The following is a 27,073-nucleotide window of genomic DNA, read 5'->3' on the forward strand; positions in this document are numbered from 1 at the left end:
CTCCATGACACTAGCCCTACTTTGTGTCTAATTATTATGGAATTAGCAAGGCTCAAATTCGTTAATGAAGAGAAAACCTACTGAACAACTTTTCATTATAGAGAGCACTGTGAACTATTATTACCCAGCCAATGGACAATTCAGCACAAATGTGAGGTTTCATGATCCGTGTGGTTGTAACACGGCCTCAGATATTAGTAGGCCAACTTTAGCACAACTGATTCCATGATGGAAGTGCCATTTGGGCCATAAAACTCAGCATGTAGACAGCATCATCAGCCAAAATAAAGACAAAAACCAAATCCATCAAAGTCCATAGTTCTGGGAAAGTCTCTAATGCACTTATCTTGCTTTTTAGCTTCTATAGTTCTTATTAACTGAAGTATATCAACCTAGAACATGGGTTTTGTGCTTAAAAGCTCACCCTAAGAAAGACTTAGTACTACACTGGGATTCCAGATCCCCAGTATAGTCACTGGCTTGATGATAAAGACTTTCTATTGTCTTAAACCCATTTTGGAGAGCAGTCTTCTCTGATGAATACCCCATAACCATGATCTCATCATTCATTTTCATTTAGCTTAATCTAGAATGTTTTATTTTGTGTGTCTTAGATTATCCTAAAATTGTCTTACTTTGTATATCTTTTTGTTTTTCTGTTTGCCCTAACCTGAAAGCAAAGCCAGTCACCAGTTTTACTTATTTTAGTTCACAAAGTAAAGACACAGAAAATGCATTGATTTGTCCAGGGTCATATAACTAGACAATGCCAGGCCTACTTGAGTTCAGAGTCTAGGCTTTTGCAGTTACGCAGCTCAGGTTACATAAGGATCTGCTAGAAAGCCGTTTCTCACACATTTACTCACTGAACTTGATGATCTTCAGTGTAAGTCTAACAAGGAGAAAACAATTATATACAAAATGGAAGAACATCAAAGGTGATGCTCCCTCACATTAATACTGCATTCCCAACAGCTCCTCAGCTGTCCGCCTCTGAGTATTTTCAGTAATAAAGAACTCAGGGAGTGGCCTTGTAACATTGAAGGAGACTCTATTAAACTACCTTTCTCACCATTTTCCTTCATGGGTTCTACATGTGAGATTTATTTTTATTCAAAAGTAGTGATCTCCCCATAAATCTGCCCCACCCTGTAAAATGTTTATTCAGATCTTTCAATCTTCTCCACTTAGTAAAACTTTTGTTAAGGTCCCGAGTTCATTCCTGAACTTTTTGGTCTGAAGCAGCCTGCTTCTTCCCCTTCCCTGTTTCCTTCATATCTTTTGAGCTGATGCTTGTAAAACTAACCAATCACAAAAGACTGCAGGGTTGGCATGTAATCAGTAAGGAAAAGACACATCACCTGTGTTAAAATAGAAAGCAAGTGGTCTTCCTGTCCCAGTGTTCTTGCTATTCAGGTTTGGCTTCTGGTATACCTTTTTTATAAAAGGAAGCTGCCTTGCCAAGCTACTTTTGTTTCGTTCATCTGTTCTTTTGAGAGACACTGAGTTTATTCTGCTTGTTTCTGACATACTGGCCTATGGAACCACTCTAAATAATGTAAAGGCTTCATCCATGGCTCTGCCTTCTAAATATTTCAAACAATTAGCTCTTGTTTCTGAGCTGGACAGTGCAGATATTTTCAGTCCTTCCACACCAAAGCTTTTGGTGCCTCCAATCTGCATTTGAACACACATGTGCATGCAGACACACATATGCACACACATACATAAAATGTAGGGTTTTTTTAATCTAAAAGAAATCCATACACAAAGAAAAGTGCAAGGGGTTTGAGTTAGGGTTAGGGATAGAGGGTTAGGGCTAGGGTTAGGGCTAGGGTTAATGTTAGGGTGAGGGGCTTTGAGGCTGAGAGAAAATGAGACTAGATCTTACAAGTCTGGTAGAGAATTTGGACACTACCCTGAGGACATAAGGTAACTAGAGACCAATGTTAAAGAAGACAGTGGCACGACTGGAATTGCATTTTGCAAACGTTTTACAAACTTGTCTGGAGTCACTTGCTTGGCAGGGAAGTAGGTCTTGTTGAACTCAAAAGTTCCAGTTGTTTAAACTTTAGTTCTATGCTTAAGACAGTCATGACATGATTAGGTTGATTATCATTTTCTAGGTAGAGCTAGACTTTTCTTTCTTCTAGTAAAATTCTCTTTGTGTGTGCTTTTGTATGTGTGTATGCCCATGTGCTCTCATTTACAAGCACCTTTTCACACTATGGTAGAACAACTTCTTAGGGGACAAGGGGGCTGCTTTCTTCTCAGCAAGCTAGGCTGCTGGGAACAGAAATGATCAACGGCCAAAAGAATGTCTGCTGCAAAATCCACAAGTACCTCCTACCAGTGTTGAAAGCACCAAGGAAAGGATAAATGTTTAATAGAGGCTTAGTCTAAGTTTTCATTTCCACAGGAGGCAGTGATAGGAGGTTTTCAGCAAGCTGAAAGATAGCCTTGGTTACCTTGAGATCTAGACTAGCCATGGATACACAATGAGACCTTTTCTCAAGAGAAAGAAAATAAAATAAAAATATTTACAAAACTTAACAGATGATTAAATGACAAATTCAGGATTTCACCAGACACTGGTTATGAAGATTTATCTATAATATAAGTAGAGGACAAAGAATTGCCTGATTTTCTAAATTTGCTTGACTTTGCTAATTGAATACAAAATTGGGTTTTATGAAGTCAGATTTCTTTGTTTTCTAAGAGCAAAAGAAAGCAAAAAGTCCTCTACTCAATGATTGGTTGTACTGTTAGAGACAGTAACCCAGAAATCTAAGAGGCATTTCTCATGAATTTGTCTGTAAACACTCATCTCCTCAAATATCTCTTGAGTCAGCTTTAGGATTTTACTCTTTCGCTCAGCAACTTGGCAGTTGAATACTATTTATAATTTATTTATTCATATATTCTCAGGACTGGAGACTGAACACAGGGTCTCATGTGTGCTAGGCATGTACTCTACTATTAGCCATACCCACAGCCATATGGGAATTCTTGTTCATAGGTAGTAAAGTGAGCAGATGTGAGCTCATTTTCTAGAGTGGTTGTAGGGCTGTGTGTGTGTATATGTGTGTAGCTGTGTATGTACATACATAAACACACACATATACATATACACACACATATACATACACACACACACACACACACACACACACACACACACACACACACACTATTCAGTTAACTACCTCCCTTTGCACAGTTTCACTAAGTTGCCCAAACAGATCTTTAACTTGAAATAACTCCTTTATCAGCCTCCCAAGTAGCTACCAATATAAGTTTGTGACACCAGGTTCAACTCAATAAGGTCTTGGATTCATTTCATGGGGCATTTGCACAAGAATACTGTCTTGGTTTTAAAGATTATTCTTTGATATCCCTGGTACTGTGCTATCTCTTCTTACCCTTCCTGTGAACTATCCTGCTGCTGGGTTTTAAGACTTAAATGTTGAAGGATGATCCCCACCCTGCCACAGTGGGTCTCTCTGCCTACTTTCTATGCTTTTCAATGTTGATTCCAAAGAAGGCTTGGTAGTATGCCCTTACTTCTAGTATCTTCAAAAATAATAATATGAGAATACATGTACATCTAGGGCAGGGAACATTTCCTTTCAATTTCTGCATTTTTCCTCCTATAAATTCTCCCTAAGCAAAATGCTTACCTACCTTTACATATACATTTATTTCATAGAAATATCTTCCTAATAGTGGGAGGACTCTTGTCTATTTGAGCAGTGTAATATATGCCTAAAATCAAATCAGATTGCCTCTCAGTGGCTTGTCAGTGTGTTGGGGTCTGGAGCCATCCCTCCAGTGTGACCTACTGTGTTCACTCACCTATACATGTCTTGTCTTCTCACCAAAGTGATCAAGTCCATGTTAGATAGTACTATAAATCTGTTCCTTAGGTGGTATGATTTTACAAATACTCAATGTCCTAGTTTCCTTTCTGTTGCAATGATACAAATCTCCTGACAAAAAAGCAGCTAGGGGTAAAAGAGTTTATTTGGTTGATAATTCCTGGTTATAGTCCATCACAGTATGGAAGTCACAGAAGCAGAACCTTGAAACAGAAGGTTACACCACATTCAATCAGGAACAGAGACAAATGTCTCCATACTTCCTGCTAGTTTACTTAAGCTCAGCGAGCTTTGTTCACTCTTACAGAGTTCAAGAACCACTTCCTATAGAATGGTGCTGCCCACAATGGGCTAGGTCTTCCTATGTGAACTGAGAACCAAAACAGTCCCTCCACAGGCCAATCTGATCCAGATAATTCTTCATTAAGACTTTCTTCCCAGGGAACTGGATAGGTGTCCCAGCAGTTAAAAGCATTTGCTGCTCTTGCAGAGAACCCAAGTTCAGTTGCAAAGATAACAATTCTGTTTTTAGACCCCAAGTCAGGTAGCTCACAATCACCTCAGACTCCAGCTCAAAGATGATCTGGTCTTTATGGGCACCTGTACTCACATGCACATCACCCACAAATACACACATACCTATACAAAATAAAATAAAATTAAATCCTTAGAAAATTTTCAATACTCTCTTCTCAGATGTTCTAGTTTGTAACAAGTTGACAGTAGAAATTAACCACACATGAAAATAAGTAAGAAAAGCAAATGACAACATTATGGAAAACTTTCTCAAAACTTTGGCAACCTGTGGAGAGACATTATACAGTTATACATTATACACACAGAACCTATCACCTTAATACTGAATTTCTCACACATCTCAGACTGCTAGCTTTTTCCTCCATTCACACAAAAGGTTTTTATCCCTTAAATACCACATAAAAAGTACAGACAGAAAATGAGCAAGTCTAGTTCATTACCATCAGGCTAATTCACAGTTCAACTGCTCATTTCATCTACTGCCATTCAGAATCATTTGGTTTTCTTACAGTGTCTTCTGCTTTGTGAAGATTCTTAAAAATAGAATGTTGGTTCTAATAATACAGCTTGGAGATATTTGGGTTGCTCAAAGACATTCCATTTTTTTATGCCCAAATATTTTCTATTTCAAAACCATTCATACAGTAAGTACTATGCTGTTCTTTCTTAGGTCCTTATAAGATCTTACAACCCCAATAGTTGCCATCAAGTACAGTACCATACAAAATGTGGTCCTTAAGCATGGAATGTACCTAGACTACCATTAACACTGCTGTGTGAGAGTTTTGTATTAAGCTCATTACTGGATCAGATCTCTGAAAGAAGCTGCCAAACCAGAGAGTCTCCCATACCTGCAGACAAAGCCCTAGTGGCTGCATGCTCTCCTCTGGCAGTTGATGGAGTCCCTGCAAGAGTACCCATAGTTCTGGGATCAAGTTTAGGGTACACTTGGTGGCTGTGGCCATGTACATGAGAATCAGGGAAGGGGACTGAGCTGTGCACATTGTGAGCCAGAAACACCGTATCCATCCTGGCAGGAATGAATTAAGATAATCTAAGGAGATGCTTGTGCCCCTCTATTTGGCTATCTGTCAACTGAGATGATGGTATGCAAGGATTTGAAATTCCCCCAGGAGTCTCATGTTGGGAGAAGGAAAAGCTGAAGCCTGGTACCAGCTACAAGAGGAATGCATCTCCCAAGAGGAGATTTCACACAATTCTGACAATTTGTCAGAACAGTTTATAAAAGAGACTGATGCTTATACAATTATGATGGGTAGGGCCTTGACTTTGACCATGACTGCTTAGCTATGTATATGTCAGGACCTGGAAGATGGACTTGGGAAGGGGGTCCTATTCCCAAGGTGACCACTTAGACTAAATCACCAATTTTCTGATTTTTTTTTTTTTACTATTAGTTATTAGTTAATTATTATACTGAGGATGGGTGGCCCAATCTGGGTTGTTAGGGCAGCTAGGGCCTAGGCTGTGATCCTGACAATTCTACAAACACCCATGTGGTAATGCCTGGGTGTGGGGAGAAGAAGAAGGCTTGAGTGAACGTGCATTCTTGGCATGGGCCTTGTCATTGGCCAACATGTCAGATTCCTGTGAATTTGACAAGTCCTTTTCTTGGGTGAGGTTCACAGAGAGCACAATGCCTTCTTCTGGTCTGAGTGTGACTGTTGACAGTGTGTGCAAATACCAGCCTCTAGGAATGACTAACCAGTATGTGCAGGGACAAGAAACCAGTTTTCTCCTCCAGGATGTCTGTAACCTGACATTGCTTACCTACAGAGACCTCTTACCAAGGCTAGATAACTCCTCCCTCTGTGATATACATAATAACATGCTGAGTTTTGGGGTTCCTGTGTGTTGGTACCACTTTACCAGAGTGCTCACAACACATCTGACCCCAACTTTTCTATATGTGCATCCGTGTGTCTGTTCTTTCTTCATACCCTCACCACCCCAGCCATGTCAAATCCAAAGGCTTTCATGTCAAAACACCTAGGGTGGGGTCCTGAGCCAAGCTATACTGGAAGGAAGGAGTTGCCAGGTATTCAATAAATGAGCTGACTGGTATTCTGGAGAGAACAAGAGCTCACAGATAAGCACTAGAAAAAATAGAAATGTTAAACACACAAGCTTTTTTCTTCAATAGAAGATATTGAAACCTGTTTTCCATCCAGAAGGCTGTGAATAAATGTGTTAATACATAGCAATCTTTGCTATTTTATATAGCCAGCCCTCATCAGAATGCCCCAGAATTCTGAGCGCTGCTTCTCTGTCAATAGAACCCGTCCTTATGCTTATTACAAACTCTTCTTTCCTAGGCCCTTGTCTTGTGGAAAAGGTCACAAGTGCTTTGCTAAAGAGATGCACTTTGTGCCAGGCAGTGGTGGCACACTCTTTGAATCCCAGCACTCACAGATCTCTGTGAGTTCAAGGCCAGCCTGGTCTACAAAGCAAGTTCCAGGAGGAGTTCCAAAGCTACACAGAGAAACCTTCTTGTTTTTTCTCTTGAAGAAACAAACAAACAAAAAAGAGATACACTTTGCAAAGGAATTTAGATATAGTCATGCCTAAAACTTTGTTGTGACAATTGTCAAGAGGAAACTTTCCGACAAGTTTTACTGTGTTTAAATATGTAAAAAAAAAAAAAAAATAAGAAATCACTTGGTGTCAGACTGTAAAATTTTTGAACCAGCACTAGCTAAGTCATGCTGACCTGAGTTTCATTCTCAACTTCACCCAGATCATTTCACTGCTGGCTACTACACTTGCAGGAACCCCTGCAGTGGCCATTAAAATAGGAAGCAGCACTCTTCTTTCTTGGTTTTCTTCTGCCCCATTTCCAAAGCAACTGGTGGAGGCCTGCAGCTTTTAGGACAGCACACCACTCAACAAGAGCCCTGAGAACCCTTAACCTCTCCTTCCTGTTCCCAGTTCTTATTGTTGTTTCTGTTAACTTCTGTAGTGAAGCAAGATCACAAAGGTCTCACAGGCTGAGCAACATGCAGGCAGACATGGTACTAGACCTAAGAGCCCTACATCTTGATAGTCAGGCGACAGTAAATGGTCTGTCTCACTGGGTGTGGCTTGAGCATATGCAATAATTCAAAGCCTTTCTCCACAGTGACGCACTTCCTCCAACAAAACCACACCTACTCCAACAAGGTCACACCTCCTAAGAGTGCCATTCCCTTTGGGAACCATTTTCTTTCAAACCACCAAACATGGTTTATGTATTTAAGGAGCCCCTTATATAATGGAAATTCTTTGAACTTGGAATATCATTCTAGAGTCCGCATGTATAATAAAAATTCTAACAAGTTTCATTTGAAATAATTAGGTGACCTTTCCTGAGTAGACATGGACAAATGTCCATCAACCACATATAGAGCAACTAGGACAGACCAGAAGAAATCATTCCACTCATGTCTAACTTAATCAGTGCTTTGCTTTCAGGTGTTATTTACAGGAACATGGTGACTCAAAGTCACCATGGAGGATGAATCATGAAAGCTGCATCCCTTAATTTCCCTGCCCAACCTGCAGGCTGTTCTGGGAGAGCCTACATTTCCCTAGATAGAGGTTGCTGTCTTGATAACCTTCCAGTATAGCCTTATGGATCTTGCAACTCTTTAAAATTCTTGTCAATTTCAGTAGCTTTTTGAGTCCTATGAGTTCCTATCTTTGGGAAGGAGCCAGATTTTACCCAATGAAAGTGTTCTTTCTTTGACTGAAACAGTTTTTGTTTTGTTTTGTTTTTTAAATATCATCCATGTTATGTGAAAGTTAAGCATTTATAAATTACAGAGCCTCTTAATATAGAGAAACATAAAAAAAAATTTTAAAGCCCAAGAAATAAATGAGCTATGTAATAACAGTTGAAGGTCTTCCAATTCCACCCATTCCTTTTCCCATAGACAATGCTTTGTTGTTATGACTGTTCTTCTTGTTGAGTTGGATTTAGATTTTTGGGTTCGCTTATTTGTTTTGATTTGCTTGTTTGTTAAGATGGGATCTTACATGCTCCCAAGTCATCCTGAATTTATTCCCTATGTAGCAAAAAATGGCCTGGAACTTCTGATCCTCCTATCTCTATGTATCCTACCAAGTGCTAGGAATACAGGCAACAACAATCACTCCCAGTTTACGCTGTATTGAATATTTGTTCCAAGGCATCATGCATGATAGGCACGAATGCAACGAACTGAGCTACATCTTCAGCCCCTACACATTTACTTTTGCCATATAATCATCGTCTTTGTTCTTGTTCTTTCTCCTTTTCTGGCTTTTGATCTAACCCTCTCTTCCTGCCTTCTTCCTGATTTCTACTCCTTTGCTTTGTAGGTCACACTGCATGAGTTAGATATATGAAGGTGTATGAGTTAGATACATTAAAATACAACTTGGCCAATGCTTTACCAGATAAATCTAACCCCAATATTGTAGATTGTTATTTTTTTTATTTTTTTGGTTTTTTGACACAGGGTTTCTGTGTGTAGTTTTGGCGCCTTTCCTGGAACTCACCCTGTAGCCTAGGCTGGCCTCAAACTCAAATTGCCTCTGCCTCCCAAGTGCTGGGATTAAAGATATGTGCCACTACCACTTGGCTATTTTTTTTGTAGAAGATTATTTTTATAGCAGGTACAAGGATAAATTGGTATATATTTTTAATTTAGATAACTGTATCAGTCATTTTTCTTTTGCTGTGATAAAACACCATAACCAAGCAACTTTTAGAAAGAAAGGTTTATTTGGGTTTATGGTTTCAGAGATATGAGTCCATAATGGCAGACTGAAGGCATGGCAACAAAAAGGAAAACTGAGTGTAGCAGGCTTTCTCAGACCGCCAGTCCCCAAATCATAACACAAAGACTTATTATTAATTATGAATGCTCAGTCTTATCATATGCTTCTCACACTAGCTCTTATAACTTAATTTAACCTGTTTTTCTTCATCTATGTTTTGCCTTGGGTCTTTTTACCTTTCTTTCCTTTGTATGTTATGGTGATATATTGTGTACCCTGATAAACTTGCCTGAGGATCAGAGAACAGAGCCAGACACTAGATTAAGCCTAGAGGTCAGGCAATGGTGGCACACATCTTTAATCCCAGCACTTGAGATCTCATGCCTTTGCTTGGGAAGCACACATGCCTTTAATTCCAGGAAGTAATATGGCAGGGCAGAGAAAGGTATATAAGGCATGAGGAAACAGGAGCTCACTCTCTTTAGGCTGAGGATTTAGTAGACATAAGAACTAGTGGCTGGCTGTTCTGCTTCTCTGATCTTTCAGCTTTCATTTTGATTATCTGCCTCTGGGCTTTTTATTAAAAGACCATATAAGGCCGGGCGGTGGTGGCGCACGCCTTTAATCCCAGCACTCGGGAGGCAGAGCCAGGCGGATCTCTGTGAGTTCGAGGCCAGCCTGGGCTACCAAGTGAGTTCCAGGAAAGGCGCAAAGCTACACAGAGAAACCCTGTCTCGAAAAACCAAAAAAAAAAAAAAAAAAAAAAAAAAAAAAGACCATATAAGATTTAAACAACATCTGGCATCCAACTTGTAAGGCATGAATTCACCAAAAAGCTACTTGCTGTGGCCTTGCAGGCCCTGGCTCAGCCCAAGCTGCATATGACTGGAGTCCTTACTCCATGTGGGCCAGAGTCCCTAACTCACTGGCTAAGATTTTGTTGCAGCCTCTCTGCAGCAAACTCCATAGGTTTTGAGGGGCTCCAAAAACTATAGGAGTTAGCCATTCCCTCATGCAGATGGCTGGCTCTTTGGCTTCTTCTCTCCTGGTGGGTTGTGGACTCTCCCTGGATCCCCAACCTTGGGCTGCTACCACACTAAGTAGTTATCTTGAAACCCTCTCAGACTTCTACTGTTCTACATAGAAGCAGTCAGACTCATATCTGAATTGTCATTGTTGGGAGATTTAGTGAGACAATTGAGATTTTTTAAAGGGAGAAATTAGTTAAAAGAGAATTTTTCCTCTCATTAAAAAATGGGAAACATATTTACAATGGAGGGAATTTTGTCTCTCTTTGATAATACAATTGACAGTCTGAAAATGAAACAATTAAATGAGAGGATAATTAATGCAGATGGGATTTATGTAATGTCAATTATAAAATATTTTTGTTTGATCATTTTTGTTTTGTCATTTAAAAAGTTGGTTAAAGGGAGTGCCAAGAAAAAATTTTTAGAAAAACTTGTTAAAACAGATCATAGAGAAATTCAGACCCAGACAGAAGAATTTAAAGGTGAGTCAATTTCAGCATTGCATTATGTGGTTACAGAGAAACAGCCTAAGGTTTTCAAACAGCCAACATTAATCTATCTAGTAATCATACAGGAATTACCAAATGTTCAAGGCTGTATAAGAGCTGACTGGACTCCTGTGCAAATGTTAGATTTGAGGAGATTCAAAGAAGCTATAGTGTCATATAGTATGCATTCCCCATTTGTGAAGCAGATGTTAAACTCATGGTCAACTTGTAATAGAATTATCCCTCAATACTGGAGAGATTTAGTTACAGCTGTCTTAGAAGCTGGTCCCCAGTTACAATGGAGAACCTGGTGTAAGGATGAGGCTAAAACTGTTAAAGAATGAAGTAAGGTTAGAGGTATGGAAATCTCCTGAGATCAACTTCTTGGAGAGGGAGATTACGCTAATGTAGAAAGCTTATCTCTACATGATGACCCACACCCTAGCTTTATGCCAAATGACAGCCTTGAATGATTGGGACAGAATTGAAGAAGTAAGAAAGAAAATTGAGTCATTTACAAAAGTTATACAGGGCCCAAAAGAAACCTTCACTGATCTCTTACAAAGGCTGTCTTCAGCAGTAAATAGAATGATACCAAATTCAGAAGCTAGACAGATAATAATTGAATCTCTGGCTTTTGAAAATGCTAATGCATAATGCAAAAGGGTAATTAGGACATTAAAGGCAAGATCAGCACCCTTGGAGGAATGGATCTGAGATACAATGAATATTGAATCTCATGACCATGATGATACTTGAATAGAAAAGGTGATTTTCAGAGGTTTGAAGAAAAATAATAATGTCAGATGTTTCAAATGTGGTAAACAAGGTCATCTAAAAAGGGACTATAAAGAGTGTGTTTCTACAAACAATGTTTTCTCAAGGAAGAATGGTAACAGAATGCCCCTCCCTTCTGAATTATGTAGAAGGTGTGGCAAAGGCAAATATTGAACTAAGGAATGTAGATCAACAAGGGACAGACAAGGCAATCCTTTGCCTTTTCCATCAGGAAACTCCCTGAGGGGCCTCTTAAAGGCCCCCATAACAAATTCAGTTGAGTCCTTTCTTGTCATCATGTAAAAATTTCCTTTCCAGAGCAATTAAAGAGCTTAATGACTATTGTAATAAATCATACTGCTCTGGATGATAGAACAGCTTTAAAAAATAAAACAAAAATTTAGGGAGAAACCATGAATCAAAATTGATAAAGATTACAAAAGGGAAACTCCCCAAAGTTATGATTGGGGAAAGGATTTTATTTTTGTTTTCAGGGGAATGAAGGCTAAGGAATCTGAAGAGCACTGGACAAATGAGACATCTGAAGAAAAAGGATAAATCATCCAGAAAAAAAATGTCCCACAAAAAAGATTTTCTGCAGTGAACCATGACCACACCTAAGGGAGATTTTGAAGCCTCCAAAAATAGGATAGGGCCTCTCAATGATTATTCCATCAGGACAATAATAATACCACTAAGCTGACAAATACCACCCAAAGATTGGCTTTGGACTACACACTGCTCAGGACAATTTTGAAACAGCTAGCTGAGATTATCCAGTCTCACAGACTACTTGAGCAAGGACTTAAGACAAGCCCTATACTTTCCCATTATGCAGAGACTAGACAAATGATATAGCTATCTCTCCCAGGACCTGACAACTAAACCAAAATTGTCTTTTCAGGATCCCCTAAAGATGCCTTTGCTCCTAGACAGCAAGAAGTAATTTTAAGAACACAACCCCACATTCCCAAGAGGTGGGATAGGTGGTTTTTGGTCTTTCAGTGGGTTATGGATAATTATCATTGTTTAGAATGGTTGGTTATAAGTTGTTAATTATTAATGGTTAGGAAAAAAGCTAAACAAAAGAAATTAGATTCAGGGTTCTTGTTTGAAAAAAGCAGATATAGATATGATAAGATAAAAGGTATCTACTCTCAAAAAAGAGATAGAAATGATGGATACAGGGAAGATTATTGAATCTACTCTGAAAAGAAAAAAGGGAAAGATATAGATATGATAAGATAAAAAAGTTATATTAGTGAATCTACTTTTAGAAAGCAACTACTAGTTTTAAATATTTTACATTGGATTGGATTCTTATATATTGTATACCAATTATGTATATTATAAATTTGAGATTGATTTTGTTAGAAAATACTGTACATATATTTCTAATCTTATTCAAGGTATTGTACCTATACAGCTCATTTGACAATGTAGTGCAAATTGCTAGTCCTTGAAAGTTATTACCAGCCGGGCGGTGGTGGCGCACGCCTTTAATCCCAGCACTTGGGAGGCAGAGGCAGGCGGATCTCTGTGAGTTTGAGGCCAGCCTGGGCTACCAAGTGAGTTCCAGGAAAGGCACAAAGCTACTACACAGAGAAACCCTGTCTTGAAAAACCAAAAAAAAAAAAAAAAAAAAAAAAAAAAAGACCATATAAGATTTAAACAACATCTGGCATCCAACTTGTAAGGCATGAATTCACCAAAAAGCTACTTGCTGTGGCCTTGCAGGCCCTGGCTCAGCCCAAGCTGCATATGACTGGAGTCCTTACTCCATGTGGGCCAGAGTCCCTAACTCACTGGCTAAGATTTTGTTGCAGCCTCTCTGCAGCAAACTCCATAGGTTTTGAGGGGCTCCAAAAACTATAGGAGTTAGCCATTCCCTCATGCAGATGGCTGGCTCTTTGGCTTCTTCTCTCCTGGTGGGTTGTGGACTCTCCCTGGATCCCCAACCTTGGGCTGCTACCACACTAAGTAGTTATCTTGAAACCCTCTCAGACTTCTACTGTTCTACATAGAAGCAGTCAGACTCATATCTGAATTGTCATTGTTGGGAGATTTAGTGAGACAATTGAGATTTTTTAAAGGGAGAAATTAGTTAAAAGAGAATTTTTCCTCTCATTAAAAAATGGGAAACATATTTACAATGGAGGGAATTTTGTCTCTCTTTGATAATACAATTGACAGTCTGAAAATGAAACAATTAAATGAGAGGATAATTAATGCAGATGGGATTTATGTAATGTCAATTATAAAATATTTTTGTTTGATCATTTTTGTTTTGTCATTTAAAAAGTTGGTTAAAGGGAGTGCCAAGAAAAAATTTTTAGAAAAACTTGTTAAAACAGATCATAGAGAAATTCAGACCCAGACAGAAGAATTTAAAGGTGAGTCAATTTCAGCATTGCATTATGTGGTTACAGAGAAACAGCCTAAGGTTTTCAAACAGCCAACATTAATCTATCTAGTAATCATACAGGAATTACCAAATGTTCAAGGCTGTATAAGAGCTGACTGGACTCCTGTGCAAATGTTAGATTTGAGGAGATTCAAAGAAGCTATAGTGTCATATAGTATGCATTCCCCATTTGTGAAGCAGATGTTAAACTCATGGTCAACTTGTAATAGAATTATCCCTCAATACTGGAGAGATTTAGTTACAGCTGTCTTAGAAGCTGGTCCCCAGTTACAATGGAGAACCTGGTGTAAGGATGAGGCTAAAACTGTTAAAGAATGAAGTAAGGTTAGAGGTATGGAAATCTCCTGAGATCAACTTCTTGGAGAGGGAGATTACGCTAATGTAGAAAGCTTATCTCTACATGATGACCCACACCCTAGCTTTATGCCAAATGACAGCCTTGAATGATTGGGACAGAATTGAAGAAGTAAGAAAGAAAATTGAGTCATTTACAAAAGTTATACAGGGCCCAAAAGAAACCTTCACTGATCTCTTACAAAGGCTGTCTTCAGCAGTAAATAGAATGATACCAAATTCAGAAGCTAGACAGATAATAATTGAATCTCTGGCTTTTGAAAATGCTAATGCATAATGCAAAAGGGTAATTAGGACATTAAAGGCAAGATCAGCACCCTTGGAGGAATGGATCTGAGATACAATGAATATTGAATCTCATGACCATGATGATACTTGAATAGAAAAGGTGATTTTCAGAGGTTTGAAGAAAAATAATAATGTCAGATGTTTCAAATGTGGTAAACAAGGTCATCTAAAAAGGGACTATAAAGAGTGTGTTTCTACAAACAATGTTTTCTCAAGGAAGAATGGTAACAGAATGCCCCTCCCTTCTGAATTATGTAGAAGGTGTGGCAAAGGCAAATATTGAACTAAGGAATGTAGATCAACAAGGGACAGACAAGGCAATCCTTTGCCTTTTCCATCAGGAAACTCCCTGAGGGGCCTCTTAAAGGCCCCCATAACAAATTCAGTTGAGTCCTTTCTTGTCATCATGTAAAAATTTCCTTTCCAGAGCAATTAAAGAGCTTAATGACTATTGTAATAAATCATACTGCTCTGGATGATAGAACAGCTTTAAAAAATAAAACAAAAATTTAGGGAGAAACCATGAATCAAAATTGATAAAGATTACAAAAGGGAAACTCCCCAAAGTTATGATTGGGGAAAGGATTTTATTTTTGTTTTCAGGGGAATGAAGGCTAAGGAATCTGAAGAGCACTGGACAAATGAGACATCTGAAGAAAAAGGATAAATCATCCAGAAAAAAAATGTCCCACAAAAAAGATTTTCTGCAGTGAACCATGACCACACCTAAGGGAGATTTTGAAGCCTCCAAAAATAGGATAGGGCCTCTCAATGATTATTCCATCAGGACAATAATAATACCACTAAGCTGACAAATACCACCCAAAGATTGGCTTTGGACTACACACTGCTCAGGACAATTTTGAAACAGCTAGCTGAGATTATCCAGTCTCACAGACTACTTGAGCAAGGACTTAAGACAAGCCCTATACTTTCCCATTATGCAGAGACTAGACAAATGATATAGCTATCTCTCCCAGGACCTGACAACTAAACCAAAATTGTCTTTTCAGGATCCCCTAAAGATGCCTTTGCTCCTAGACAGCAAGAAGTAATTTTAAGAACACAACCCCACATTCCCAAGAGGTGGGATAGGTGGTTTTTGGTCTTTCAGTGGGTTATGGATAATTATCATTGTTTAGAATGGTTGGTTATAAGTTGTTAATTATTAATGGTTAGGAAAAAAGCTAAACAAAAGAAATTAGATTCAGGGTTCTTGTTTGAAAAAAGCAGATATAGATATGATAAGATAAAAGGTATCTACTCTCAAAAAAGAGATAGAAATGATGGATACAGGGAAGATTATTGAATCTACTCTGAAAAGAAAAAAGGGAAAGATATAGATATGATAAGATAAAAAAGTTATATTAGTGAATCTACTTTTAGAAAGCAACTACTAGTTTTAAATATTTTACATTGGATTGGATTCTTATATATTGTATACCAATTATGTATATTATAAATTTGAGATTGATTTTGTTAGAAAATACTGTACATATATTTCTAATCTTATTCAAGGTATTGTACCTATACAGCTCATTTGACAATGTAGTGCAAATTGCTAGTCCTTGAAAGTTATTACCAGCCGGGCGGTGGTGGCGCACGCCTTTAATCCCAGCACTTGGGAGGCAGAGGCAGGCGGATCTCTGTGAGTTTGAGGCCAGCCTGGGCTACCAAGTGAGTTCCAGGAAAGGCGCAAAGCTACACAGAGAAAACCTGTCTCGAAAAACCAAAAAAAAAAAAAAAAAAAGAAAGTTATTACCAACTAATTAGGATATAAAGAAATGCAAGTTAATGTTTAGTCACATATTACAATTGAACATATAGTCATATCAGGTATATTTTCAAAGTCAAATAGAAATATATTTTAGAAAAACAGGTCATCTTCAAGCACTTCAGGGATCTACAAAATATGGCATTTAAGATGTTTTAATAACATATATTCTTTTTATGATAATGAGACATATCTGCTCCTGGCAACACCAATCTACTTCAGAGAAGATTATGAGCATTGAAGAAACTACATATGGAGTTTACTTTCTTTGTGGCAAAAGTTAGCCACTGGGCAAGGAAATGCCTTGCCTAAACTGCTGACAGTTTGCTGTCCAAAGTGAACAAGCAGGACACAAAACAAAGGACTGCCGAATCTTGCCAAGACAAGGTAGGAAGGCAGAATCTTGCCAAAACAAGGTAGGAAGGCCCTTCAGAATATCTTGTTTCACAGAGAAGTCTGTCAGATACGCTGGGCCTGTAGGCCAAAGATGGATGCCCAATGTGGCAGAGAAATCTTGCGTGACTGTCCAGGCAGTCAGCTGTTTCTTTCATTTTACACATTTTTTGGAAGTCACTTGTTTGCACTTCCTACTTACTCAGTTAATATTATTTCCTTCTCAGGTTTCTGAGGGAGTTGAGGCTAGATAGTTACAGTTTTCCTTTTTAACAAATTCAGAAAAGAAACTCACTAAAGATGTGTAAAGTGTATAAGTTTGAAAGACATTAAAAGATAGTTTTCAATTGATAATACAAGTTAAGATAGAAAGTAAATTAGGTACAACATTTTGGACTCACCAAAATAGGATAGATAATAGAGTATTTTCTCTGAATCTGTCAAATGTTAATGGAATGGACATTGTTAATGTAATTCTTGACTGTACATATTGTATAGACTTATTGCACTTATTGTATATAGTTTTTCTTATATTAGTTATAACCTTCTTTTATTATTTTAGACAAAAGAAGGAGAAATGTGATGAAATATTGTGTACCCTAATAAACTTTCCTGAGGATCAGAGGACAGAGCCAGACACTAGATTAGACACAGAGGTCAGGCAGGGGTGGCACATACCTTTAATCCTAGCACTTGAGATCTCATGCCTTTGCTTGGGAAGCACACATGCCTTTAATTCCAGGAAGTAATATGGCAGGCTGAGAGAGGTATATAAGGTGTGGAGAAGTAGGAACTCATGTAACACGAATCTTAAATGGTCTTATTAATAAAAAATAAAAAAAAAAAACAGGAGCCAGATATTAGGGTTAAAACCTGAAAAATCAGAGGAATAGGAAAAGCCACAGTTAACCTCACCTGACTAACTCTGCAATTTCCAAAGAAAACTACTTCCTGTATACCCACACCTATATACCTTTCTGTTCTGCCGTCTCATTTCCTCTCCCTGCCCAGTTACATCACTTCCTCTTCCTGCCCAGCTCTGTCATTTCCTATCGGGCTGTAGAGACCTACAGACCCTTATGGCTAGTGCTGGGATTAAAGGTTTGTAGCATCATACCTGGCTCTGTTCCCAGTGTAACCTTGAACTCACAGAGATCCAAATGTATCTCTGCCTTTCAAGTGATATGATTAAGAACATGTGGTACCATTGCCTGACCTCTATGTTTATTTTAGTGGCTGGATTTTTCCTCTGATCCTCAGATAAACTTTATTGAGGTACACAGATAAAATATCACCACATTTCTCCTTTTTTGTCTAATATAAAAAAATTTAAAGTTATAAGAAAAACGATATACAATAAGTAAAATAACTATATACAATATATACAAGCAATAAATACATCAACAATGTCTAGTCCATTTGCATTTGACAAATTCAGCAAAAGTATTTCATTATCTATCCTATTTTGGTGAGTCCAAAATATACCTAATTCACTTTCTATCCTATCTTGTATTACCAACAGAAAACTATCTTATGATGTCTCTCAAATTTATACACTTTACTTCTCTTAGTGAGTTTCTTTTCTGAAATTGTTACCAAGGAAAACTGTAACTATAACTATCTAACCTTCAACTCACTCAGAGACCTGAGAAGGAAATAATATTACCCAGGAAGTGCAAGCAAGCTACTTCCAAAAAAATGTGAGTTATGACAGAAAGTAGCCAGCTGCCTGGACAGTCACCCAAGATTTCTCTGTAACATTGGAGCATCATCTTTGGCCTACAGGCTTAGCATATCTGGCAGTCTCATTTGTGAAGTATGATTTTCTAAAGAACCTTCCTACCTTGTCTTGGCAAGGATTGGCAGTCCTTTGTTTTGTGTCCTGTTTGTGCATTTTGGACAGCATTTGATGTGACAGCCCTTTCTTGCCTAGTGGCTAAAGTTTGCTGCAATGAAAGTTAACTCCATGTGGAGTTTCTTCTCAGAAGTAGATTGATACTGCCAGTAGCAGACATGTCTCATAGTCATAAAAAAAAGAAAAAAAAATCTATATTATTTAAAAAATCTTAAATGCCATATTCTCTATATCTCTGAAGTGTTTGAAGATGACCCATCTATCTAAAATATATCTCTGCTTGATCTTGAAAACATACTTAATAAGACTACAAATTTGATTATAATTATTAAGTTTCAATTCTTTATATCCTAATAGTTGATAATAATAACTTTCAAAGATTAGCAAATTGCACTATATTGTTAAGTGAACTGTATATGTACAATATCATGAATAAGATTAGAAATATACATACAGTATTTTCTAACAAAATCAATCTCAAATTTGTAGGAATATACATAATTTGTATAGAATATACAAAAATCCAATCCAATGTAAAATATTTAAAACTAGTAGTTGCCTTTTAAAAGTAGATTCAATAATCTACCTTTTTATCTATATCAAATCTGTATCCTTCCTCTTTTCTTTTCAGAGTAGATTCAATAATCTACCTCTTATCTATATCCTCTTTTTTCTTTTCTTTTCTTTTTTTTTTCAAACAAGAACCCTTAACTAATTTCCTTTGTTTAACTTTTTTCTTGACCATTAACAATAACAGCCTGTAGTGAACCATTCCAAACAATGACAATTATCCATAAATCATTGAAAGACCAAAAACCACCCGCCCCACTTCTTGGAAATGTGGGCATTATTAAAATTATTTCCTGCTGTTTGTGGGCAAAGGCATCTTTAGGGGATCCTGAAAAGAAAAATTGTGGGTTGATTGTCAAGTCCTGGGAGAGGTAGCTTTATCATTTGTTATCTAGTCTCTGTATAATACAAAAGTGCATGTCTTATCTCAAGTCCTTGTTTGAGTAGTCTGTGAGGCTAGATCATCTCAGCTAGCCATGTTGAAATTGTCCTGAGCAGTTTGTACTCCAAAGCTGATCTTTGGGTGCCATGTGTCAGTTTAGTGGTATTATTATTGTTCTGTGGAATTGTTGTTGTGGGGTCCCACCATCGTTCTGGAGACTTCAAATTTGCTGTTAGGTGTTGTCATGATTCCCTGCAGAAAATTGAGACTCTAACACAAAAACATGTATGGGCAGCTAAATGAAGTCTTTTTTCTAGAATTAATTAGTACTTTATATGACCATTAATATCATAACAAGAGTTTAATATATATAAATCTTATAAATTTTGATATAAAATTCATACCTTAAGAAAAGTTTTAAAAAGTCAAAACAGAACCAAAGAATTATGAGATTAGTGGCAATAGAACAGTCCCTTAATTTTGGTTTTCTTCAGTCCCATATCAGACGGTCCTTCTGACATGATAAAGAGATTTTGCATTTTCTTTTAAGATGCATGCTTGAGTTTAGAGAAGGAGAGAGCCGTTCTCCAACTCCAAAGCTAGCTTTAACTTTTAATTGAACTGGGACTATATAAAGACCATTTGTGTTAACTGTCTGTAGAGAAGAGCAGAAACAAGCATTTAGGAAGATTTATGAAACTTTATATGTGATATACCAATAGGCTAATTTACTCTTTTTCTTGGGACTTTTTTTCTGGATGATTTATCCTTTTTTTTTTTTTTCAGATGTTTCATTTGTCCAGTTCTTCAGATTTCTTAGTCTTCATTCTCCTGAAAGACAAAAACAAAAACCCTTCCCCAACCCTAACTTTGGGGAGGTTTCCTTCTGGCAAGTTATATCTGATGATGAAAAGCAATTGCTAGCTGTATAAATTAATTTAAATTGAATGATCAGGCTGGTTGATGAACTATCACTTCTTCTAATTAAGAGGTCTCTATTGTTCAAATCAAACCTTTATCAATTTTGATGGTATCCATAGCTTATCTTGTACTGTAAAAACAAAAGCAAAACCTCATCCCCAATCCTGGTTTCCATTCTAAGCTCAGTACATCTTTAAAGTATATAGGCTGGTTTAATTCTGTAGTTTTTTTCTATTATCCAATGTCTCTCCACAGCTGTTGTTCCTTTCTCATTAGCACTGAGAAAATTCAAAGTTAATAGAGCATTATGCAATCTATTTCTGGGGGCGGGGGGGTTGTTACCCCTTTCTGTTTATTTAGCATATCCTTTAAAGTTTGATTTGATCTTTCTATAACTGCTTGGCCTGTAGGATTATGTGGTATGTCTGTAATATGCTTTATATTGTAATAAGCAAAAAAAATTGTTTCATTTTACCATAGATATATGCTGGAGCATTGTCAGTTTTAATTTGTGCAAGTATACCCATGATGGTCATAAGTTCTAGGAAATACATGATTACAGAATCAGCCTTTTCTGAACTCAGAGCCATTACCCACTGAAATCCTGAATAGGTATCAATGGTGTGTTGTACATATTTCAATTTTCCAAATTCTGCAAAGTGAAACACATCCATCTTCTAGATTTCATTCCTCTGAGTGCCCTTTGGGTTACATCTTGCTGGTAGTGGTGTTTGGTTGTAAAAAGAACAAGTAGGTCATTTCCTCATAGTTTCCTTGGCTTGTTGACAGGTTATGGAAAAATCTCTTTTTAAACCCATATTATTGACATGATTTTTTTAAATGAAATTCTGAGGCCTCCAGCACATTTCCTATCAATAGTTGATCAATCTCAACATTTCCTTGTGCTAGAGGGCCTGGCAAACCCATATGGGATCAGATGTGAGTTATGTATAAGGGATGCTTCCTATTCCTGATTATATCTTGTAGCTGAATAAATAACAAACTCACTCTCTTTAGGCTGAGGATTTTATAGAGGTAAGAACTAGTGGCTGGCTGTTTTGCTTCTCTGATCTTTCAGCTTTCACTCTGACATCTGGCTCTGTTTTTTTATGATTATTATTAAAAGACCATTTACAATTCAAACAATAGTATGCCCTAGTTTTCCTGCTTCTTCCATGTCTGGTTGGCTGGTAGATGCCTAGCTGGCTGGCCCTGGGCATCTCTCTCTCTTTCTCCCTTGTTCTCTCTTCACTCTCAGCCTAGATTCCCCCTCCTATGTATTCTCTCTGCCCACCAGCCCTGCCTATCCCTCTATTACCTAGCTATTGGCTGTTTAACTTTTTATTAGACCAATCTGGTGCCTTAGGCAGGCAAGGTTAAACAGTAACATATCTCTACATAGTTAAACAAATGCAATACACCTTTACATAGTTAAAAGCATTCCACAACAACTGAGAGATCATGTCTTGAACCACAAACAGGAAAACAGTGGGCTAACTAAAAATGGCATGAGTCTTTAAACCCTCAAAGCCTGCCTCCAATGTTCATACCTCCTCCAATAATGTCATTCCTCCTAATGCTTCCCAATCAGCACCAAAACTGAAGACCAAGTATTTAACTACATGGACTTATGGGAGACACCCCTAAATATCTTAATACTAAAGAAATTCTATGATTTAGAATAACCAAACATGTCCCTTCCTAAGTCATGTGTCACCAGAGAAACTGCACCACCTTGCTGAGGGTTCCAATCTATCCTCTCCATATGGTGGACTTGGATTCCAATACCAAAGGACTGTGGCAGCCCACAGGGCCACCCTATCATGGGCTGCAAATTCTGGTGCAATGAATGAATCTTCAATTACTCTGATGACACCCTTGAAAAAATGTTTTTTATTATAAAATCTCTCAATGATTTCAGGAACTAAATGCTTGCTATCATTCAATCCCAAGAGAGACTGGAAAATCTCAAGTACCAGGAAAGATGTCATAGAACTTGGTTTTGAAGGAATGGTTTGACTGCAGAAGAAAGATGGCTATGGAACAAAAGCTTAGAGATGGTCCTCATCACAGAAAAATAAAAATAAAAATAAAATAAAGTCTGCCTGTCCCCAGTCCATCATTTATCATCACTGAAATCACATGTTCTCTCTCTGTGATTATTATTGCAGGTAGGAGAACCAAAAATCATCTAATTTATCACAATTCATCCTCCCAGTCCTTTTGGGTAAACCAACGGCCTCTTCACTATGACAATATGTTTATTTCATTATTACCTAGTCCTTTTGGGTAAACCAACGGCCTCTTCACTATGACAATATGTTTATTTCATTATTACCTAGGATGCTAAGAACCATTTGGACTTAGTACCTCATATCTCCTATCAAGTGCTCCCCCAGTCTATTCTCTACAGAAATATATGCTTTCCTGTCTATGAACCACAGTAATTTGAAGCTCAAAATATAACATTTAACATAGACTGTCTTTTCCAACACAGTGAGTGCATTTGTCTCCTATACACACTGAAAGTTCCTTTAGCAGCAGGGACATGTTTCTGTTTCTTTTCAACTAAACTGAATTGGTCTTTTCAGATAAATTTTTTCTATGGCAAAGTGGAGATGAAAGCCTGAAAGTGTTTGTGGTTCTAAATAATGAGTGATGACATGAAGATGAAAAAAAATGGCTTTGAAAATCAATTCTTAGTGCTGGAGAGTTGGCTTAGAGGTTAAAAACACACATTGCTCTTGAAGAAGACCTAAATCCAGATCCCAGCACCCACATCAGGTGACTCACAACCACCTATAACTCCAGCTTCAAATGTCTGCTTCTGCCTTCTGAGGACACCTGTACTTATGTGTTTACACACACACACACACCACATACATGCAATTAAAAATACAGTATTTAAGGGCCCAGTGGAGTGAGGATACAGAAGTTTTTGTTTAAACATGATTTGGATTCACTTCTTAACAACAAATTGGGAGATTATCACCTTAGTCCCCAAATCTCACTAGCTTGTTTTTTGGTCGTCTGCTCATTATGCACACTATCACACACATCTGGGGGATGGAAGTTTTGCATTAAGCATATTCTTGAAAAGAAGAATGTACCCTTCATTCTATCCATGAACAATGGGAAAAGATGCCCCAGTGCTGCCCAAAGTCAGAGAAGAAAAACGGGGGGGGGGGGGGGGTGTCCTTCAGTGCTGAGCATGATTGTAGGTATGCCTTAGCTCTTTGTGCTCAAATAAGGCATTCTTGTGCTGATTGAATGCATATGTTAAGACAGAGATGGCCTCCAAATCCCAGAGAGTAATCACAGTGAAGCAACCAAATTCTGGATGAATAGAGCTAGATTTATAAGGAGCAGGAATCCATTACTCTGGATCAGGCATGGAGAGGAGACCTTGACAGTAAAGATGATAGCGTATGCAGTGATCAAGAGGACTTCCCAAGACACACTGGCATCTACATAGTTGAAGAAGTAGCTCTTATTATGCATGAGAAGCTACCTATTTGTAGTCTCTGTACATGGAACACCTGCTCGAAGTGAAGAAGCTCTATTAAACAAAATGAGGTAATGTCTTAGTCAGTGTTCTGTCTCTGTGAGAAGACACCATGACCAAGACAACTCTTACAAAAGGAAGCATTTAATTGAGTATTTGCTTCCAGTTTCAATCTATGCTAAATCATGGCGGGAAGCATGACAGCTGGCAGGCAGGCACAGAGCTGAGTGTTTATACCCTGCATAGGAACAGCAGGCAAAGAAAGACAGACTAGGCCTGGGCATGGGACTTTGAAACCTCAAAGCCCACCCCCAACAACATACTTCCTCTAAAAAGGCAACATTCCTAATCTTTCTAATCCTCTCAAACAGTTCCACTCACTGGTGACTAAGCATTCAAATATATGAGCCTATGTGGGCTGTTCTTATTCAAACCACCACAATCCGGAAGCTCTAGATAACATTATCCTGGCTGGAACAGAGGAAATTAAATCAATTAAAGTGTCTTTGATGAGATGACCAGTGATAATGGAGTAGAAGCCTCACTACAGAGCAACTGAAAGAGAACAGAATGCTGACCATAGACGGGGCTACTCAACAGGACTGTACCACTCATTCCAGCCAAGAGTGCTGAGCCTTTGTAGATGATATTAGTCACTCCAGTCAGTCTCTTCTAGTGACCAGACAATGCCTTACCCACATTGGTCAGTATACAGTTCAAGTTCCCATCAGTTACTGACAGGGATCTGAAGAAACACCCTGGAAATAACCAGTTCCCATGAGTCTTTCAGAGGAGCCCTCTGCCCACTGTATTTCAAGATGGTCCTGTGGCTCTGTATTTGAATGCTGCTGAGCTTCACCCAACTGAGGGTTTATCACTGGAGTTCAGGGACATCTTGGATGTTGTGGAAGATGGAATGTCAGGCCCTCCAATCACCCTTTTTTTTCATCTTCACTAAGCCTTGAACTTCATGAAGTGAAAGAAATTGCTGAGGGTCCAGGCCAGATGGAGATGGCTAGAGATGAGTGCAGATCTCAGGGACCTCAAAATTTGGAGAAAACCTATGCACACACACACACACACACAAAACCCAACTGTCCTTCAAAGTAGATTGGCTAGAACCCACTTCTATCAGTTAACAATTTATTCTGGGAATAAAACAATTCCACAATTTTAAAAAACCACAAAGTCAAATGACTGGTGGATTGAACTCCTCATTCTTCTGAGACATATCTCTGATCATTTTTTTCTTTCTGAACAGGAACAATCCAGAGAATGCTAATTTTCTTTTGGGATATAAAGCACTATAGGTAAATATAAAATCAAATTTGTGTGGAATGGACCTCTAGTGTCCAAAAGTTATAGAATTATTTACAAGTAAGAGAAAGTAAGGTAATCCCTGACTTTGGGATTGAATAAAAAATTTGAGACAATGTCTGGGAAAGAGACATCTTTTTAATAGGATTTCCTAAGTTATAGACTGAAACCTACAATGATAATCGATTGCCATGTTTAAGAATGGTGACCTTGAGGTGCTGGTGGCCCCACTATGTTATTATCTGCATCTACAGGCCTACATCTTAGCCTTTCTTCATCTTCACATAATTGGGCAATCTAAATAATTTCCCTAGTGGACTGTAACTATGATAAAAGTAACTCACAGGCCTGGGATCTCCTTAACTATCCTACTTTAAACTTACATAAATTTCTCTGGTGACTCTTTTATGTAAAATTGTTATATATAGTTTCTATTAAATGTTATGAAAAGAGAAAAAATACTCATATATATGTACTTTAAAAGTAGAAAACCACTTCTTCATGTTTTACTTTGTGTTGTTCATGTTTTAAATAGCCTTTATTTTTATTTTGAAGAATGTGTCTTACTAAAACAGATTTCTATACTATGTCAGATGCTGAGCCATAGCAAAGGGTATGACTCCACTTTATCACACCTCCCGACTTTTTAAGTCATTTTATTCTTGGGAAAAAGCTAACAGGAATTATTGCTGGGAAAATCCAAGTACTCCTGTAAATATTGAGTATCTTCACTTTGTAGCACAGCAATTGTTTATGTGTAGCACAAAAATTTAGAATGTATGAATTAGTTTTCCCTTTAAAGTGAATAAGGAGGTTGATGGGATGGCTCAGCAGGTAAAGAAGCTTGCTGCCAAGCCTGATGACCTGAGTTGGTCCCTTGAGTTCCACATGGTGAAAAAGAGAATGAAACTCCTGCAAGTCGCCTTCTGACCTCCACAGGTGGATTCTGGCATGCATGCACACACATATATACACACAAGCACAAAATAAATGAGTGTGAATAAGAAAAGAAAAATGAATAAGGCTTGAAGTATTACATCCTATATCAGTGCATTGTGATTTCCTACTGAAAACAAGGTAGCCAAATGGAAAGAGGTTAACATGCTCTATGCAAAATCAGATTCACTTAGCCACACAACCTTTATCTAAAGTAGTTTTTTTCTTTTCTTTTCTTTTCTTTTTGTGTGTGTACATACATGAACATTGGGTACACTGTTCTATCACTCTTCACTCTATTCCCTTGAGGCAAGGTCTCTCACTAAACACAAAGCTCACTGTTTCTACTAGACTGACTCCCAGGATCTGTCTGACTTTGCATTCCAACACTGAAGTCACAGACACAAACTGTGAAGTCACAGACACAAACATCTATGTCTGGCTTTTTTGTTTTGATTTTGTTTTTGTGTCTTTGTTTTTTTTTTTTTTAACATGGGATCTAGAGATTCAAACTCAGCTCCTTTAGCCATTTTCCCATCCCCTAAAATAGCCTTTTCATCTTCAGTAGCAAAAATTATTAACTCCATAAATTCACCCAACAAATAACTAGTAAGTGCTTTACTTATGGCTTCATTATTTGTTACAACTCAGCCTTAGTGTCTTCTCACTGGAAAGGGTGAATCAGTCTTTCTTGCTAGGATCCACTTTTTTACATCCTTAAGCATTGATCATATTTTTCAGTCAATGAGATCTCCACATTTAAATACAGCATTATATACAGTGTGAACATAGCATTGCTAAAGACTGGTTCCAGAAAACTGTCATGATTCTTCCTTTCCAGAAAAGTTAGTTTTTAAGCTAGGAACTCCTTCAGAATCTAT

General features: G+C 37.8%; 1 pseudogene; it reads left to right on the forward strand.

Annotated features, from left to right (window-relative positions):
- Positions 1 to 25,049, forward strand: part of LOC128105858 (KAT8 regulatory NSL complex subunit 2-like) — a 56,795-nt pseudogene extending 31,746 nt beyond the window's left edge.
- Positions 25,050 to 27,073: the final 2,024 nt, after the last annotated feature.

The sequence above is a fragment of the Peromyscus californicus genome, unplaced genomic scaffold, assembly GCF_007827085.1.
Source record: "Peromyscus californicus insignis strain IS unplaced genomic scaffold, ASM782708v3 Scaffold_9__1_contigs__length_137607984, whole genome shotgun sequence".
NCBI lineage: Eukaryota > Metazoa > Chordata > Mammalia > Rodentia > Cricetidae > Peromyscus > Peromyscus californicus.